Source organism: Anopheles aquasalis, chromosome 3 (genome assembly GCF_943734665.1).
Source record: "Anopheles aquasalis chromosome 3, idAnoAquaMG_Q_19, whole genome shotgun sequence".
Lineage (NCBI taxonomy): Eukaryota > Metazoa > Arthropoda > Insecta > Diptera > Culicidae > Anopheles > Anopheles aquasalis.
This window is the reverse complement of record NC_064878.1, coordinates 39917578-39936332: the sequence shown is the minus strand read 5'-3', so window position 1 is coordinate 39936332 and position 18755 is coordinate 39917578.

Genomic DNA, 18755 nt, shown 5'->3' with positions numbered 1-18755 from the left:
CTGGCTATTGGCTGGGAAGGCTGAGAGAAGTGGTTGGGTGCAGAGTCCACTCCGGTGCTCCAGTTGTTGCGCTGCTCGTTGCCACCATTCTGCTCGCAACAATGTTGCGCCAACATCGCCACACTGTCACGGAACGCGGACCAAAACAAATGTCTTCCAGCCGAATGGACACAGCCAGCCGGCAACTGGCGAAGGCTTTTCAATGATTCTCGTTTTTCTTCTCGAAAGGAAACGAAAACCGAACACTAAGCCTACGGGACACTCTATGGCCACGAGGAGAGCGACCGGAAAGGAGGGAGAAATTTACGATTTCACCTGCCACATAGATTCCGAAGGTGGACGCCAATGAAAGCCAACGAACCACATCAACGTGGCCACTGCAAAAGGGCCACGGCTCCCGATGAAACCATTTTCCGCTCGCATTTCCCACCTTCCAAGCAAGCAGCAACAATCGCACCACCAACAAACTAAACCAAAAGGCTTTCGACGGTGAACGCACGCAGACTTGATTTAATGTTACGAGCGGTGTATGGAAAGAAGATGGCTGAGTTATGGTTTCAAATAGAATTATGAACCTGCTCCCACCTTCGCTTGGTGCGATTCCCTTATCGAGGAAGGTTTATTCTGTACGCTGGTTCGGTGCTCCGTTATGTTCCGTAGCATCAACAAACACCCTACGCCTATCGCGTGCTCCGGATCGCACTAACGCACGATCTTGGTGAAGGGTGACCATGATCCTCGGATGGGGAGAGGGTTTTTGGGATGTTTTTGATCATTTACTGGACCCATTACTCATTATGAAGATGCGCCAGGGGGAATGCGTAACATTCGGATTACGGGTTAAGCGGTTTCAATTCTCTCGCTCACTTTACGAGCGTTTGTAAAAATGGGCTTTTGATTTAATTTTATTGAAAGTATTACCAGCAGCCTCGCACGGGCACGTTATTCATGCAGCAGAGTCTACTATCACGTTATTTCTGAATCATGATTTGTGGTCGTGGCAACTACCCCCCTCCCGGTCGTTTCCATTGGAATGTTTGAAGCATTTAGGGAGTGATTAGTAGCAACGAAACATTTCGGTTCCGTTGGCCATCTGGGGATTTTAAAATGCGCATAAAGCGAACTGTGCGCTGCTTGCAAATACATGTTTATCTCTACGACAAATCACACTCTTACCCTTGGAACTCTGTTGCAACTGTTTTATGGAGCTGATCATGGCTTCCAAGCTGCAAAGCATGGGCAACGTTCAACAACAGGTCGTTGCTATAATACTAAACAATTGCTTTTGAATTTGATTTTCTAAACTTTTATAAGCAAAAGATTAAAGTAGAACATGCACAGAGTAAGGTCAATGAGATGGAATGTTGAGCCGCAAGACTCCGAAAGATCTTCCGCTGAAGTAAATTTTTGTTCACATATTGATGTTGCTTTTAGCCGTTTCACGCAACTTTCTTTGTTAGTGTTCCATTTCCGGAAAACGCACCTGAATGTGATCTTGTCCTACATTCTTAGTGCGACGAACACTTCAAGGCATATGAATCGTATCGGTTTGATGTAAATAATAAGCAAAAATGGAGAATTATGGACAAGTTATATTAATACAATTTAGTGCTGCAGCTTCATAGGAAAACAAAATAAAATCTTCCTGTTTTAAAGCATATAGATGTCAATCCTTTGTACGTCGTTACCTTCGCTTGCAAGAACGATTGCCTAAATTGTATAATTACACCAACTTGGTGTGATAAGTGATCAGGAGCTTCTCTTAAATGCACTCTTTCTGCAAATTTGTCTCGTCACAAGTGAGCTTATCCTCATGCTGTGGCCGCCACAGAAAACAAAGGATTGTAGACAGATTGGAGGCATTGAAATCTCTCCCGAACATCGATTGATATGAAACTTATTATATTCCTTCGTGTATTGAAGAAAATCGAGTTTTTTTTCGTTTGTCAAAACGTTGAGATTAGTAAGAAAAGCGTACATTTGCTCTCATGTATACTTTAATCATTCTCAAACTTCAACACCGAAAAGTCGAATATCGATTTATATAAGATAAAAGAGTGCATTCGCGTCAAGTGTAGATCAGGCCCTGCATAACAACCAAATTCCTTTTACAATTTGTTACCTAAAAATATACAAAAAAATCTACTGCTGCTTGATTAATCTGTATAATCACTTGATCTGTATCGGTATGATTGATTGATCTGTATGAGTTTACTAAAACACCGAACAGCTGCTCAAAAGATGCTAGAAAGTTGTCACTAGAAATGCCTTTGAATAAAGTACGTTCGCTCATTCTCTTGCAATAAACGTTACGCTTCAAATTAGTGCATGTAACTAATAAATTCCAATCCCTCTCGCTAAAGGCTTCGCAAACGAGTAAAGCAAAAAGAAACAGGCTGCGACACAGAACGAGAAAGGTCCCCTATACTCTCCCCTATGTAGTAAATGTACAACACAATATGCTCATTTGGAATGATCAATCCTTTCCTGCGGTTGGCAGTTTTGGAGCAGTCCACCTCTTGGAGCCGGTGGCAGTTGCTGCCTCCAAAAACGAGTTGGATTTTGATTCGTTTAAATTGGAAATCAATTTGCCCCTCGCCCTCGGTCTGGCCCCTAGAACCTAAAGAAACCTGTTAGCCTGCATCCTGCAGCCAGCTTGCTCCGTGGTTGGGCCGTTGAGCCAAGCGACAGCAACTGTTGTAACAACGCGCGGATTGTACGAATCGGCGCTGCACCGTGGGCACCGAAACCTCCCCCTGGAAGCAGCATTAGAGTGTACAGCATGCGGGGTGCCCCAACCCACCCACCCACCCACACACCAAATGTGCCCTCACACCCCACCCCCTCAGCACCCGGGGGCCAAAACGTCATGCCGTCGAGCGGCACGTCAATTACTGCCAGTGCCGTTTGAATATTTTGAAAGAATGCATTCCATTTGTACGCCACACGAGTGCACGGCGCAGTTTTCGATTGCAAGTCGCGTCACGGTGCTGGCCGCGGCCAACAGTCCGCAGCAGCTCGCTCGTCCGTTCTCTAGGAATAATCGACGTGCCATAAATAAGAATTGTACTTCCACTGCTGCGAGTGCAGCTCTACGATCTACTACACAAGCCAAGCAAACGGTGGCCTCCACTGTACCCGCGTCCCACATACTCCTTCTTTGGGGGTGGTGGAAGAGGAAAAGGAGGGGGGGGGATGTGATCTGTCTGTTGCACACAGGCACATTGCATCGCACTCGCACCCTAAGCTACCGATCTTGGACAAGCGAACGAAAGAATGAAATGCCCTTTTCTGGCAGGACAAAAGCGCATCACGCGCGTACATGGAGGACTCCGGGTGACTCCGTAATTTGTGATTCTCTAACCGTCCAAGACAGCTACGCTCCTGCCCTGTGTGCACTCGGGAGATGATGATCGTGAGCACGACGCGATCGCGCCACGCTTGCCTAATGAAGTAATAATCAATTGTCAATCCTTCAAACGCAATCAAGCGCAGCCTCGCCCCTCGGTACCGTACCGTGAAATGCTATTTTCCAATCAAAACACCACTCCGCGGACAAACAATCCGAGCGATTGTTTCGCCTTCGAAAAACACAGAGACACACGTCGGGTGGCCAGAACGTTCCTGGTACCCGAGAGAGAGAGAGAGAGAGTGCGTCTTCCACCTTCGATGCAACATGTCACCCGTTGATTGCTGGAACATTTTTTTGCCATTTGCTCTCCGTTTCTTTTTTTCTTCCCTGTTACTTCATTGTTTCTCACCTCACCCGGTACCGGTGTGCGCTTGCATGGGTCCGGCTAGACGATGCGCGCCAGGCTGGCCACTGGCGCGGAATGTCAAGCGTTTCTGCAATATTATAATCAGCTCATGATTAATGGTACCAGGCACCGAACGCGCGCGCGCGCGACAGTGATCGTTGTGACAATGTTGCTATCTTCCCTTGACGATCGTTTCGTTTGGTTTGGCCGCGTCGTAGCTGCTGCTGGTTCTGGTAAAGGGTGAAAGGAACTCCTTCTTGGCCCCGGAAAGGAGACATTTCACGCACGTTCTCTATATGCGCGTTCACTGGAACTCGAGGGGGCGTGAGGGAATGAGAATAAAGTGATTGTGATCGTTCTTACCAGCCAATGCAGTTCTGCGTTGAGTACTTTCTACAGAAAAGTGACCAGATGGTTGCTAAGCGTTCTTGCTGCATATCAAATTAGCGGAAAGCAAACCGTTGCAAGTGATCAGAGGCCAACAAGTAGACAGAAGGTTAACATTGAGGTAGATAACTGGAAAAGTTTCGTCATAGCAGACCATCGCCACGTGAGTAAACTCACTGGAATATGCTACAAGTGACAATAGTTTCGAATCAAACATTTAAATTCAAGCACTAATCAATCACTAGTTTAGATGATTTTCCTTTCCGTTTAGCAATCGTAGGGAATCCTGTACGAACGAATTCGAGGAACAATAACGACTAATCCTCTATCTTTGGTTCTCCGTTATTAACTATTTGCGATATTCTGAATGATACGCGAGTAGCCAGCAGCCCATAAGCAACCTTACTGGATAGTAAAATATTTAAGAGGATCTTCTTGCTCCTCACCTTCCTCTACCAATAAGGACTTAAGCAAGACCTATTTAACCTTAGCTGCCTGACTCCTTCTGGGTATTCATATTAAGTTTTCATTTCAGCTTTCATCAAAATTAATTATTTTTGTATGAAATTCCACACGTTATCCAAAATATTTTCGATTGTTTTCATTTGTGCAGAATCAATGTGCAAAGAATTTGCATCATTCTGATAGCATTGTGATGCGAGGAAAAGATGGTAATCACTTGGTGACATACGTGATGAATGCATTGAAACTTTCTCCTGGAGTTTGCTGCATTTGCGTTTGAGGCTGATTCTAACTGTTTATGGTCCATTGTTACATGTTATTCTTCTGTGACATTCACAGAATTTTTGCTGACCGTTAGTCTTGATTTGTCCAATTGAGTTGATTCGCTAACCTTTGGCCACAATTATTTAAACAAATTCATAGTCAGCTTCGAAGTAAATGGTTGAAAACAACTTTCTCGGATCCCTACGCCATGGTTTACACCATTTCCGTTATGTTATCGGTATTATTGTCGACAGGGTACCAATATAAATTAACGGTTTACATTAAGAAAAACAAAACCGGACCGGAAAATGCCGAGATGCTGCATATGATTATTGGGAACAGTACCGATAACGCCTTTAACCCTCGGTTGGGCACCCGGCGTTTACCCCTTCGTTGGGCACCCGGGTACCCGGGTACCCCACTTATGTGCATTGCATTGTTATGTTCTTGTATCATCGTTTGTGTCAGTTTTATGATAAAAATGGTGTTCTAGAACTAATTTAAGAGTCTTCGGAACCTATTTTTCTTTAAAAACCACAACAAAATCCAATAAAAACAATAAAAATAATGAACACAACGCATTGATACCCCTTCGTACGGTAATTCTCTACCGCGTACGTCGTAAAGCAAGCAATAAGATCAAAAAATGATCGAATTTCCCAGCAAATATGTTACTGAAATTATTGATTTCTTCGAATAAATCAGTTTTGAATTGCCATAAGGCACTTTTGAGTCATAAACAATTAAGTTAATTGGGCACAATTGAGCTACGAGATCAGACCAGTTGCTACATGGTGCGTTCAGAAAGTAATGAGAATTGTTTTTTCTGACAAAACAGTTTGAGATAACGTGTTTAATTTTTTACAATAAGGTAGAGGAAGGTTTTGGCTATCAATCGCACTTTATTTCGTTCGGCTATGACCAACTGAAAGAAAATGGGACGATTTTTCGTGAACCATGTTTTTAGTTGATGTAACACCTTAGAATGTCCCCTGTCTATGGACCATTGATCTGGCGCGGATCACCCGGACCTACAGAAAAACATTCCGTTGGTGCCAGTAATTCATCAAGTCCTCATACATTTCTGTTTGCGTGCCCTGTGCCAGGAAAGAGGTCCGCGATGATCCGGGCTGTACCAGTGTTCCATAGAAAGAGGGCGTTCTACGATGTTACATCAACTAAAAACATGGTTCACGAAAAATCGTCCCATTTTCTTTCAGTTTGTCATAGCCGAATGAAATAAAGTGCGTTGAATAGCTAAATCCTTCCTCTACGTTGGCGTAAAAAGTTCAATACCTTATCTCAAACCGTTTCGTAAGGAAAAATCCAGTCTCATCACTTCCTGAACGCACCATGTATATTGGTCTCTGTGATCTACGAAAATGTCGCCTAAACCCTTTTTGATGAAGATTAGTGTATAATTTACAAATATGTTAAGAAAATTACACTATACGAACCATTTTTAATCATTTTGAGAAATAATACATAATTTATATTGCACATAAAAGGTTTCAAAATATGTTGATTATTTTCTCCTATTGCTCGTTGAAAAGCTCAAACGTAATGAAATTTTCAACAAAACGTTGTAGTTTACCTTATTAACAATTAATAAACACGTCAACATGGATAAATGTTGATAAAAAGTGTTGTTTTGTGTTTATAAACATAGCCCATGTGCATAGCCAACGTATGGGGTACCCGGGTAGCCGGGTGCCACTGGGCGGGTGTTAATTTCATCGGGCCATAATTACCATTAAATATGAGTTATCAAAACAATTTCAACGCCAATTCGGCTTGAAATGAGTTGTACTTTGGGGATCCGGAGTTTCGTAAAAAAATATTGACGGGAAGGCATTCATTTATTCGTTGAAACTTGAAATGGGTACCCGGGTACCCGGGTGCTCAACCGAGGGTTAAAAGAACAAAATTGTACAATGTATCCAAGAATCTCGTTGGTGAAGCCCATTCTTAACATAGTGTAACACGCAATCGAATGCAACAATCGAAAAACAATAAAAGGCTTTTGTAGAGTGAAATAAAAAAACTTACTGGCCATAACATAAATCAACTAACCTTCAACTAAAATAAATTTGGGTAAACCCAATCATACATTGAATTGGTTTAATTTGTTTTATTCATAGTTTGTGCCTGTACATTAAGAAGAGTCGATTGAAAGGCTAACAATATTTTGAATAATTGTTTATTCGCAGAAGAATTATTTTTTTGTCTTTACTTCAGTTATGCCTATCAGTAAAGTAGTAAATAGCAAAAAACTATAAATAAGGAAGCACAAATCAAATTGCATTACCGTTGCGTCTCCGTTACGATAACTCTCCAGCTTTCATTGCATTCGTGCATCGATTCCGCTTACCAATGCGCCGCGATAAAATGCTATGCGTTTCACTTTCTATCTAGAAATTCCAGCATTCCCGCAACCGTTGGCCATCAATCGAGGTATCGTTCGCGAACCAATGCGGATGCTAATGTGTTTGAGCAACTGGCTGGCTGGCTGGCTGACGAGCAACCGCATTACTTGGCCGCACCATAGCGAGAGCGCCAAGTGTTGTGTCACTTTGTCCATCCTTCCCTAAAACGGGATGGTGCCACTGGAGGAGGCGAGAGGAGGCAAAAAAGCCCGGCCGGGAGCCAGCCCTCTGGACCACGGTTACCAGGACCATACCGAAGGTGGTAGTGCAGTGACGGGGTGTGCGTTTCGCTACGCTTACGACACTCGCGGAATGCTGATGGTTGTTTTATTACACCACACCGGCCACTGTGCGTTCCATTCCGGGTGCGTTTCATTAGTGGCCACCACTGCCACCGCCGCCACCCGGTCCTGGACCCGCTGCACCGACCCTTTGACAGCGTATCGAACCACAAAACCGCATCAATCGCAATCTCGTGTCTCGTCTGTGCATCGTCGTCGATCGGTCTATGTAACGGGGGAATGCACTGCAGTGGCACAATCGGTTACGGAGACCGGTGCACCGGATTTGGGGTCCCACAGAAACCTCCCCCCCCGGACAAGGACCATGTTTGCCGTTTGCTTTCGTCATGCACGTCGCCATCGATCACCATCGAGCAGCTCCTGTCCTGTGTGTTTGGTTGGTCCGTTGAATTGCTGACATTTTCTTGTTTTTCTCTCTCACATCTCGACGGGTCTGTCCTGTGCACTGGTTCCTGCCATGACACAATCGACTGTGTGTTGTGTGTTTTTCTTGTTCCCAGACTGCCACCGTATTTTCCGCACAAGGAACAAACCCAAACCGAATCCCCATAGCGATCGTGTCTCCCCTTGCAGCCCTCCAGGAAGAAGGAATGTTTCAGCTCCTAGGATGGCTCCCGGGCCCCGCTGATTGACATGCGCTGGCACAGCCAAACGAAGAAGAAAACCCGGCTGAAAAAAAGCTTGTCGCGGTGAGAAAACTCACCACGCTACAAACCGGGGGCGCGACATACCAATTGCTTACAGAGCGTGTCCACCAGACAGCACCTTCTTATTATTAGCCTGCGTTGCGTTGCGTTCGTCTTCGCCAAGCGGAAATGTGCGCAGAAATGGGAAAAAGCGCCTTCTCCAGTCCCGGCGAAGGGGTTCCTCGCTTTGAAAATGATTGAAATCTCCATTCGCGCCGTCGCGAATCTCCCATCAATCAGCCATCCGAGTACCAACGAGAGGCTCTCCAAACAAATCATTCTGGATGCTTCGTGTCCGCCCGTCTGTGTCACCTCTTGGCGTTCGATGGCGATCACTACTCGCTGATCGTGACCCCCTTTCTCTCTCTCTCTCTCTCTCTCTCTCTCTCTCTCTCTCTCTCTCTCTCTCTCTCTCTCTCTATCTCTCCCTGTTGCGGATGAGCATCTGTGGATGTCATGTCCATGGGACAGTGACAAAAGTGGACAAAAGATCGATCGAAGATCATTCGTCAGGACGACCGCGCAGCACCGTTGCACAGTTGCGTGCGAAGATCAATTTGAATAACTCCCTCGGGCGATAAATCCTGGCCCTGGCGCTGCCCCTGCCCCATGGACACGATGACTCACAACGTGCCTTTGGGGAGAAATTGCTCACTTGTCACTTATGACATTCGTCCACTTTATCACTCTATCGCAGCAACGGAAGCGACTGTCGCGGAAAGGAAGCGCTGCCTTTGTCGTCGTTGTCTCAGTCGTGGCGTCACCAAAAGACTCCTTTGGGGTTCGTTCGAAGCGGACACAACAAACAAAACGACATGCAGGAAGGAAGGAAATCGAAAGAGAGACAGAGTGAGCAATTTGCATTTGCATTCCAAGATGCCAATGGGCGTTTGTGTCTCGCCGTCGGCTTCCCTTCTTGTTCCCGGCGCTTCCGTTCTCGTTCTGGAGAATCTGGAGGAACTGGGCATGGTGGCGTCTCGCGTTCGAATTCGTCGGGCGCATGTTGTTTAGTGTTTCCAACGAATTTTCTGTCATTCGGCCACCGGTGGACTCGCTACCGACTCGCCGTAAATACATCAAGCTGTCATTGGGCCACGGGAACACCACCGACCACCACCGGTAGTCTGCGTCCTTCCATTCGACATTCTTCTTTCCTCTCCGCGATGGCGCTTGTGGTGGTGAAGTCAATCGTGCGTCCAACAATGGCCGGGGGTTCGCAAATTTTCGCAAAAGAACGCTCCAGTTCTTCTTCGCGTAAAAGGGCGGACCAAAGGCAGTGTTTGACGAACCGTGGCGTCCCTCTCACGCTAGGCGACCCTAACCGCACAAATTTTGTATTCGCATTTTATTCCAGCAGAAATTCTGAAGCAAATTCCCGATGTTCTAGACTTCCCCCCTTCGAAACAGAAGTGTCCAGTACCTTCATTACCCTCATTTTATATGTTTCCTTCTCTTTTCTAGCTTGGCAGTGCATGAAAGGTTGATGTGACGGCCAGACAGAATGGTAGCAAACGGTGGTGGTGCCTCGTATTCCCGAGTACACACCACACTCCCCATTGCTACACATTTTGCATTAATGAGCTCGTAGTACTTCCGATGGGCCACCATACAGACACCAAGGCACCTCCCATTCCGACCACGAACCAGTCGCGGCCATTGGTTTGTGTAGCAAACCATAAACACATCCATAAATGGAAGCCATTAGGTGATCGACGAATGGCGGTTCGGTTGCAGTTTATCCGGAGCACAAAGCGTCTTGTCCTCGTCGTCCTCGTGTCAGTGGTCGTGCTGGAGGTTGATGAATAGGATCGATCGTGCTCCAGTCTGTGCTCGAAACTCAAGCCCTACAATTCTCCGCAACAATATAAGCAAAATGTAACAGATAAACAGCATAATCGGCCACCGGCGACCTTCCGGCATTGCGCGATCGCATGTTGCGAGATCATTTCGCCACCGAGCCACCAAATGTGTGGCCGCAATCAGGGCGGCATGTGGTTCTGGTAAGCCGGAAAGCCCCCTTGATCCTGCCAGCCGGAAACCCGTGAAGCCCTGGACGCTGCCTCCCTCAATCCGCCTGAAATCCCTGATAATTATAGCCATCAGCGAAAGCGAACTGCTGCGTGATGCTCCCGCTCGTCAACGGATGCTGCCTGCTGGAGTGGAAGATGGATGGATTGAGGGACACGCACTTCGGACATCAATCAACCTACGCGGAGCTGGTGGCTCCGATCGAGGGACCCGACCGGTAATCCGAGACGAAGCGAGCACCATGCGGCAACTTTGTATCTCGAGCCAGGAGGTGGCCGGTGGGTAATTGAATCTAATCAATCTTCGGATCGCCCTTCGGAAGCTGCTAATGTTGCCCTTTTTCGTCTGGCAAGTCTAGCGTGAGGTGGAGCGCGTTCGATCGCGGTGCGCGGTCAGTCTGCTGATCCGATATCTACATCAGCGGGCGCGGACGGTGACAGTGCGTTGGCGCACACGTGTCCGCGCGCGACGAGCTTCAAACGCTGCGTTTCTAAATCACACCAAGCGTCTCCGACTTTGCAACAATGTGAACGATCCAGCACCATCATCATCGCCATGAGCAGCATCAGCAAACAGCCCGAGGGACGTGAGACTATAAACGGAAGGATTAGCGAGATACGGCGAGCGTTGGCGTCACCTTCACCAAAGGGCGAACGAGGGCAGGCAAACCGTCAAAATGGTTAATTGAATATCACCTGACCAGACAGACAGAGCGCGAGAGAGAGAGAGAGAGAGAGAAGAGAAGGAGATTGCTGCCGCATCATCCAACCGACGTTCCCCTTCGAGAGTAATCAAATTAAACCTGATCATCCGGTCCCACGAGCCGGGAAGGTTAATGCAATGCAACAAACCAGCGAGGCGACTGTGCAAGTGTCCGTGCCACGTCCAATATTAATCAAAATCCCATAAAAAGGTTACCAGCACCGGCACCGGCAACAAAGTGGTCCGTGGCGATGCCTTCGCGAAATTAAAGTAAACATTCGCGTGCGCCCGTTTTGGCCGACTGCGATACGCTCCAGGGGCCGGGTCGGTGACAAATGTGTGCCAAGGAGGGCAGTGGACGACCATCGGGATGTCATCTCACCGTGTGGACGATGCGTGTGTGGGTTCGCACTTCTGGTTTTCGCGACTTTGAAGACGTTTTATGAGTTGGTGGGCACCAGGTACCCGGTTCAACTGATTCAATCTCACCAGGTCGTGGCCGGTGGTCCTCGCCGCACGGGTGGCCATTAAATTGTTGCGCACATTGGCTGGCTGGCTGGCTGGCCACTTCCGGCTACGGCCACCGGTGAAGCTCATCATCGATCTTAAGGGACGCACTGGAAGACAAAACGCAATTAGCAATTCGCGATCTCGCGCGCGCGCGCACGCCCGCAAAAATGCTGCTTACGATCATCTCGCCCGCACGATCTCGCCTCATAAACACACACATACGGACACACAGGTGCACACGCGATCATAAATTATGTCCTCCTCTTTTTTTTTTTTTTGTTTGCGGGACGGAACAGGAGGGCTTGCCGTGAGGTGCGAGAGGACTTTTATTGTCCCTGGCGTAGAGCTGCTGCTGCTGCTGCTGCTGTTAGGATGTGTTAAAAACGGTGTTTGGCTGAGTGACGGCCTGGACTTAAGCTGATTCGCGGGTTTATTGTTTTGCGGGCAGGGGTTTGTTTTTAATTTTTAAGGAGGAATGCTTTCGCCAGCCCATTTCCTGTCAGAGATCTATCTGCTGAAGGTGCTGATGAGGGCGCACTGAGATTGGGTCACCGTTTATGAGCCGCAGTTTTGTGTCTTTTTGGAGGCGCGAGTGTCTCGCTCGAAACAAAGGAACACAACGGCGACGGTGGTTGCGTGTTTTTAACACTTTAACGCGAATCCACCATGCAGCGCGTGATGGTCAACGATTTGTGACGAAATCTGTGAGGCATTAAACGGAATCTCTCCAGTGCAGTGTCCGTTGCAACGGAGTTCAGTGGCCTCCTTGTGTCGGGTGTGCGGGTTTCAAAACGTGGCTCTTTCCGCCCCTCTTCAACCGCGATCATTATCCGTTTTAATTGCCCATTTCCGCGTCAGAGATCGGAATTGCATTTTACTTGATTTCAGTATCCGTTTTAGTGGCGAGTTTAATGTTTTGTTTGTTTGAAACGTGTGAAGGAACACATGCTCTAGGGGTGCCATCATCGGGCTTCAGTTGAGTTTTATTGCAATCTCTGCCACGATAACACCGATCGCAGCTAGAGCTGTGAGTTTGCTAAAGATCCGGAACATTAGCGAACAAAGAAAACTCGGGAAACCGTGAAGCTGCCTATGCGGAGCTGGAATTGTCTCGTTAGCACAGGGAAGGGTGAAGAGATCCAGGTTTTGAGCCACATTAATCTCGGGTAATTGGCAGCGATTGGCAGAGCGGTAGAACCTCGCCGGATCGTGACGCCTGCGTGGATCCATCAAATCGGTCGGTAAATGATTTTCAATAAGAATTGCCATAAATTACCCGCCCGCGAGATGCCCTTCCCGAGGGGCGTTCGTGCGCTCCCTTTGATCCGCGGGGCCGCATCAGCAGCAGCAGCAGCAGCAGCAGTCGGTCTGACACCGGCGGACACCATCTCGTTCATCACCGGCCAACGCAACCCGGGTGAGGTACGGTACCGGTACAAGATCTGAAGCTGAAACCATGCATCACTCTGAGGTGAGTAGCGATCACGCAGTGGTACAGTGCGAGACATTCGCTTAATCGTAGGTAAAGGTTCTTTAGTAGAACGGTGATCAACTGAAATTTGATCCCTTTTTTCATGTTATCAAACTACAGTTTTAATTTGATCATTTTGTGAATAGCATAAACGTAGCATTTCACTAAAAGCTGGAAGATAGTTGTGATCTTTGTGAGACAAAATGTGAGTAAATATCATATTGGAATGTTGAACATTTCCTTGGACGAAGTGTACAAAATCAAGTTAATTGCATCGGGAATCTTTTGGTATGAAGTTCAATAGCACAAGAGAGAGGATTATTCTACACTTCATAAGCTGATAATTTCCGCCGAAAATGATCTAGATATGGGACTTTATTTAAGGTTTTTTTTTTGTTATTTCACATAAACTGTAGAGACGAAAGTGTCCTACTGAAGTCAACATGGCTATCAGCTACCCCCAATAAGGAATATTTTAGGCAAAATGAAAGCATATGGATGGTCCAGCATTAATCAGATGCATTGCAACCATTTTGAATCATAAAGAGATATGAAATAGAAAATAAATTCAAAGGAAAGTCCAAGATGATTGATATTCATTAGGGAAATCTAGTTCATAGATCAGAAATTCTTTGACGTAGGTAACAGAATAGCGAATATTGTATTTTCTGATTCAATTGAATAAATTCTCTTAAGACACTGGAACCAGAAGGACACTGTATGTTCAAAGCCGTCGGTTAGAATTTCATAATGCAGGCAGCTTTTCCATATCGTGAGTAGCTTGTTATCATTTGTTGAATTCCTTAACTCAATTTGATTTAAGAAATGTGGAAAGAAAGATAGAAAGTTTAGAAAGGAATACATCCTTTCCTTAAGGGCCTTTTAATTTCTTAAATTGACAATGACGTAGATGTATGCCTTTGATTTCAGTTAGATAACATATCAATTCATACTCATTAATAAACAAATATTGTTGAAATCAAAAACATCTCAAAAACATAATCTTATGCGGCTATTCAAAAGTGTTTCTAGTTTAAGAACAACCCCTCTTTAACGGTAAGGCTTACATTGAATAGAGAAACCAACCGAAAATCAATCGGAACACATGGCATGGCAGTTTTGAGCTGGTTAAAAAAAAGTTTAAGAAAACTATCTTATTGCTTCATACTAAGTGATACAATAAATGTATTTCTTCCAAAAAAGTGTCGATAAATGAATGTCTATCACTGTGGCCGTCATTCGTAAGTGCCTCTGACTCTAATGCGAACTGTTCGCAACGATCCTCCGAACCGTAAAGCGTAAATGGTAGCCAGCAAACCCGCATCACCGACAAACAATCCGAGAATAACAAATCCACCACCGTCAAATTTCCATTCCATCAACCCACCAGCGGACTCCAGTCTACCCGGTTCGCCATCCGCAAAAATCGCAACGGAAAACGGATGACTAACGGCACCGATTCTGACATAAATAACCGTTCGCGCAACAGTAACGCATCCCCGTCCCGTCCCGCGATCTCACTCGCCACGGCGAGAGGGAGCATCTCGTGGCCTGCGGATTCCTGGTGACACCGAGCCCCAGGACCGCGCAAAGCCACCGGCATCGATCGATCGATCAGTGAAGAGAGGGACGGACCGTACGAGCAACCGGAGCTACGGCCCGCCCAAGCCCATTCGCCAGTCGATCGCTTATCAATAATTCATATTCAATAATTTACAACCTCGGCTGCATCGCTGATGAGCTTCGTGCCTACGCCTCACGGGACGGGACACGAAGCCCACTAGACACCGACAGCGGCCACATGGGGACACCAAGGTGAGGTATTCCATCGCAAACATCATCCAGCACCGCCGCAGCACCCAAGTGTTTTCGTCAGTTGACATCAAAAATGGAAAACGTGTCACCATCGACACATGTTGGGTCCGCCAATGCCCACCCAGTGCGGGATCGGTACCGATCGAGCGAGCTAGAGTTTAGAGATCGCTTGTCACGAACCAGTCAGCCAGCCAGCGAGTTGGTGACTTTTTTGATTATTTTTTTGGGGAAAGACATAAATTGAGCTACGTCTGTTGAGCTGTTTTCACTGTTTCGCTTAATGTTCCTCGCGATGATCGATCTCGGGGAGCCAGGTGAGCGAACGATCGAGCCTCGGAGTGTTGTCTGGATTATTGATACAACACCGAAAACCGTCCATAAATCAAATACTGCACTGGTGATGGCTGTGATCGTCGTGTCTCTGTTGTGTGTCGCCAGCCGGAGGTATTGTTGCTACTAATCGAATCAAACGACTCCTCCAGAGAGACAGAGAGAGAGAGAGCGCCCATCTCCTCACCGTATGTGCCGGATGAGATGCTGGAAAGCGTTCACCATCGAAGCTCGAGAGGGGAAGAAATGATTAAAACTCACCCCGTTTGCCTTCCATCAGTTTCCAACTTCCAATAAACTCATCATCCGATCGATTCGCGAGATGAGCGCATATGGTGGTAAATCAACTCCTAATGAGCCACGGCCCTCCTCCCTCCATTTCGGGGGCCCCAGCTGCCACGGTGGCCCCCCGAGAGTAGCCGTTTTGTGTGGGATTAGCATAAGTGGGTAATGGCGTACTTATGTGGTCATCGATTCGACTGATTATTGTCGTTTGCAGCGTGCTAATCGTCCGCCAATACGTCTTCATCCTTCTCTTCCTCCCCTTCCACCGGATTGGTTTGGAGCATAAATTAAATGAAATTAGCAAACACTCATCACGCACCATCAACGCACCATCAAGGCCCCTGGGGAGCATCTTTGGTGGATGGATTTTTTTTCGCTTTTCTTTTCTTTTTTTTTTTGCTTTGTCGATTAACGGTCCTATCGAGGCCACACAACGGACTGGCTGCGTTGGCCCATTGGTGCCTGTTGCCGAGTGGTTCCGATTAGGCACTGATGGTTGGTCAACGTGTAACGGATTTGAGGAGGGTAGAAATATTAATCAGCATTACGTAACTTTTCGCAAAGAATTTGCACTTGGAAACTATAGAACGTCGGGTATCATATGTTGGTGTTTGTGAGATGAAAAGTTGATTTAAAACGAATTTGAGGATCATTCTAATTCAATAGAGCGCCTGTTGTGTTATGCTAATTCTCTGAACTAATAGAACAAAATCAGCTCAGCTCATTATTAGCTTAGATAGATTTTAATAATGTCTAATAATGACAGATAGTATATTAATAATGACTAAAAATCTGGATTTTTCTGCAGCCATTCCCACCTGCAAAAAGGAAGAAGAAGTTCGAGTTTGAAGATGCTGTGCTCATTCTTGGAACGAATTCCTTACCACTATTGCACATAAAATCTCTTTGACTTTCCGTGTTCCATTAGACGATGCTGCGACCGAAAATCTTGATGAGCTTTCCTATTACGAAGTAAAACCATGAAAGAACGGACGAAACGCTGTACACATTAGCAACATAAATCAACGAATTTTCAACTATTGACAACAATTGTGAGTGGGTTTCGTAGATTCCAAAGTCAACGCAAGGATTAATAAGGAGAAATCGAAAGCTATTCTGCATATAAATACATCTTAAATTCAAAATGTACTCGCAGATATTCATTATAAAAATGTACTCACAGAGACAAAGATTCACGTCAGAATTGCTGGACCAACGACATAGAGAACGGCAACAGTGGATCGCTTGCGGTGGAAGGCTCTTTAAGATCTGGATGTAATAAGTTATAATATTAATTTAGTATTAATTATGCTACATTTAGAAACATAGAAATACCGGATTTATACCAAGAAAAGAAATCGTTATTAGTTATTCTCCAACAAACACGAATATCCAGCATTACAAGGATATGCGGTGCATATGGCGAGGTCAGAAAGATCTATCTTACGAGCTGCTTTTATCCAAAAAAACCATTCCTGGTGAGGTTCATTTATTTATTATAGGACAATCAGCAATTATGCTGCACGAACACAGCATTCTTAAACCGAATTAAAATATTTGCTGTTAGTACCGACATTGATTCATTGAATTATTGACTCTTTACTTCAATATGACCTTTTCAGCCATGAACCATGATAAAGCACCATCCGAATTACATTGAGTAACATTCAATTGGACGCTCTCTTGTGATAGATTCTCAATGAATCATACTGTCTCTTATCCTAACACCACATGCCAGCCTCTATCACGAAACAACTGATTAGGCGAATGGCGCATGTTTACCTTCACCATTCAAAGCCAAGGCTCACCACTCACCAATATCCAATCTCCGTTGCTTTTTTCATAGCGGACACAACCAAAACCAATCTTATCCCAACTACCCCCTGTACGCCATATCTATTACACCGTCCAATCAAATTCGAACGTCAAATAAACCTATCGACTATCGGCAAACGTCCACTAATTGAACTCCCATTCCTGGAGTGGCCATTCCGGATTCGTCGCCAGCGTCGCCATCGGTTGCTTTAATCCAGGGTCTCTAGCGCCCGGGACGGTTCCCTCAGGCTCACGGCAATGCATGAATCACCATCCACGGTCGCTGGAATGCATCGCGATCGATACGGCCGTTAGGGGTTAGGCGAGATTGAAAGGGTGAGAACTGCCGGGTGCCCGGGACCGATCGATCGAGCGACAGCAGTCGACCCTGAAACCGCAGTGCCCGCAGTTCGATGTCGAGCACTAGAGCGCACCCGGGACCCCTTCGCGGTACAAGACTTTCCAATTCCCGAACGACCTGGCGGCCCTTCCTACCGCACTCCCGCGTCCCACTGTCCGTTTGTCCGTGTGGTGTAGGATTTGTTGGGAAAATTTATGGTTTACCGATTTATAGATTCCGATTCCCTGAGCTCCCAGCTCCCACGAGATTAGCTGTCAAATCCCGTGGAGGCCGGCCCGCACTCGGTGTTGCTGCTGCTGCTGCTGCTGCAAGCACTGCTGGTGATCGTGGCTTATGTTGCAGATTGTAGTGCCACGAGACCGCGAGAGTGTATAGAGCCCCCGTTTTGGGCGGAAGCGGAGCGTGAACGACTCCGCCGAAGGGCCTTCAAATCTTTCCAGCCAGCCCAGCCTCCGAGGGCCTATGTTCTGCGCCCAGTTCACGCCAGTGGTCACCAGCCAGGGTTTATCTGTTGTTGGCTATCGGTTGAACCACAGAATTGGCGCAAAAATCTCGATCACCGAACCGATCACGGCGTAGGTTGTGGCGTTGGAAAGCGTCCGAGTATTCCAAGTGGAATCTAACTCTGCGTCCGATAAAGCAAAAACCGAGATAGCTCTTTAGATATGCAATGCACAACGTGTGTGCCTGTGACTCCAATGATCAGTTGATCCTTGTGCCCTAACTGAGATAAGACCTAAAAGCACAGCTGGATCCTTCAGCAGATAGCTAAGGGCGCCCAAGGTCATAGAGAACAGTGGGATTCGTCCACACAATCGGATCTCTGCAGTAATTGCATTTTTGCGATGCTTTTGTGGTGGTACTACAACTCAATTGGTACCGCAACTCGATCGTGAGAATAACATCCATAAAGATCCTTTGCTTGCACTTAAAAAAAAAAAACAAACCAAAAACACGCACTAAACACCGTCTCCATTACACGCTGCTGTTGCTGCTGTTGCTACATAGTTTCATTTACCAAATGCATGTCGCGATCACTATTAACAATCGGACCGAATCCTCCAACGAATCCTCGGTTCGGACGCCATTGCCCTATACGATCACATCGCGGCATCGCGCACACAACCGGTCCGACTTAATTAGCTCCGTATGC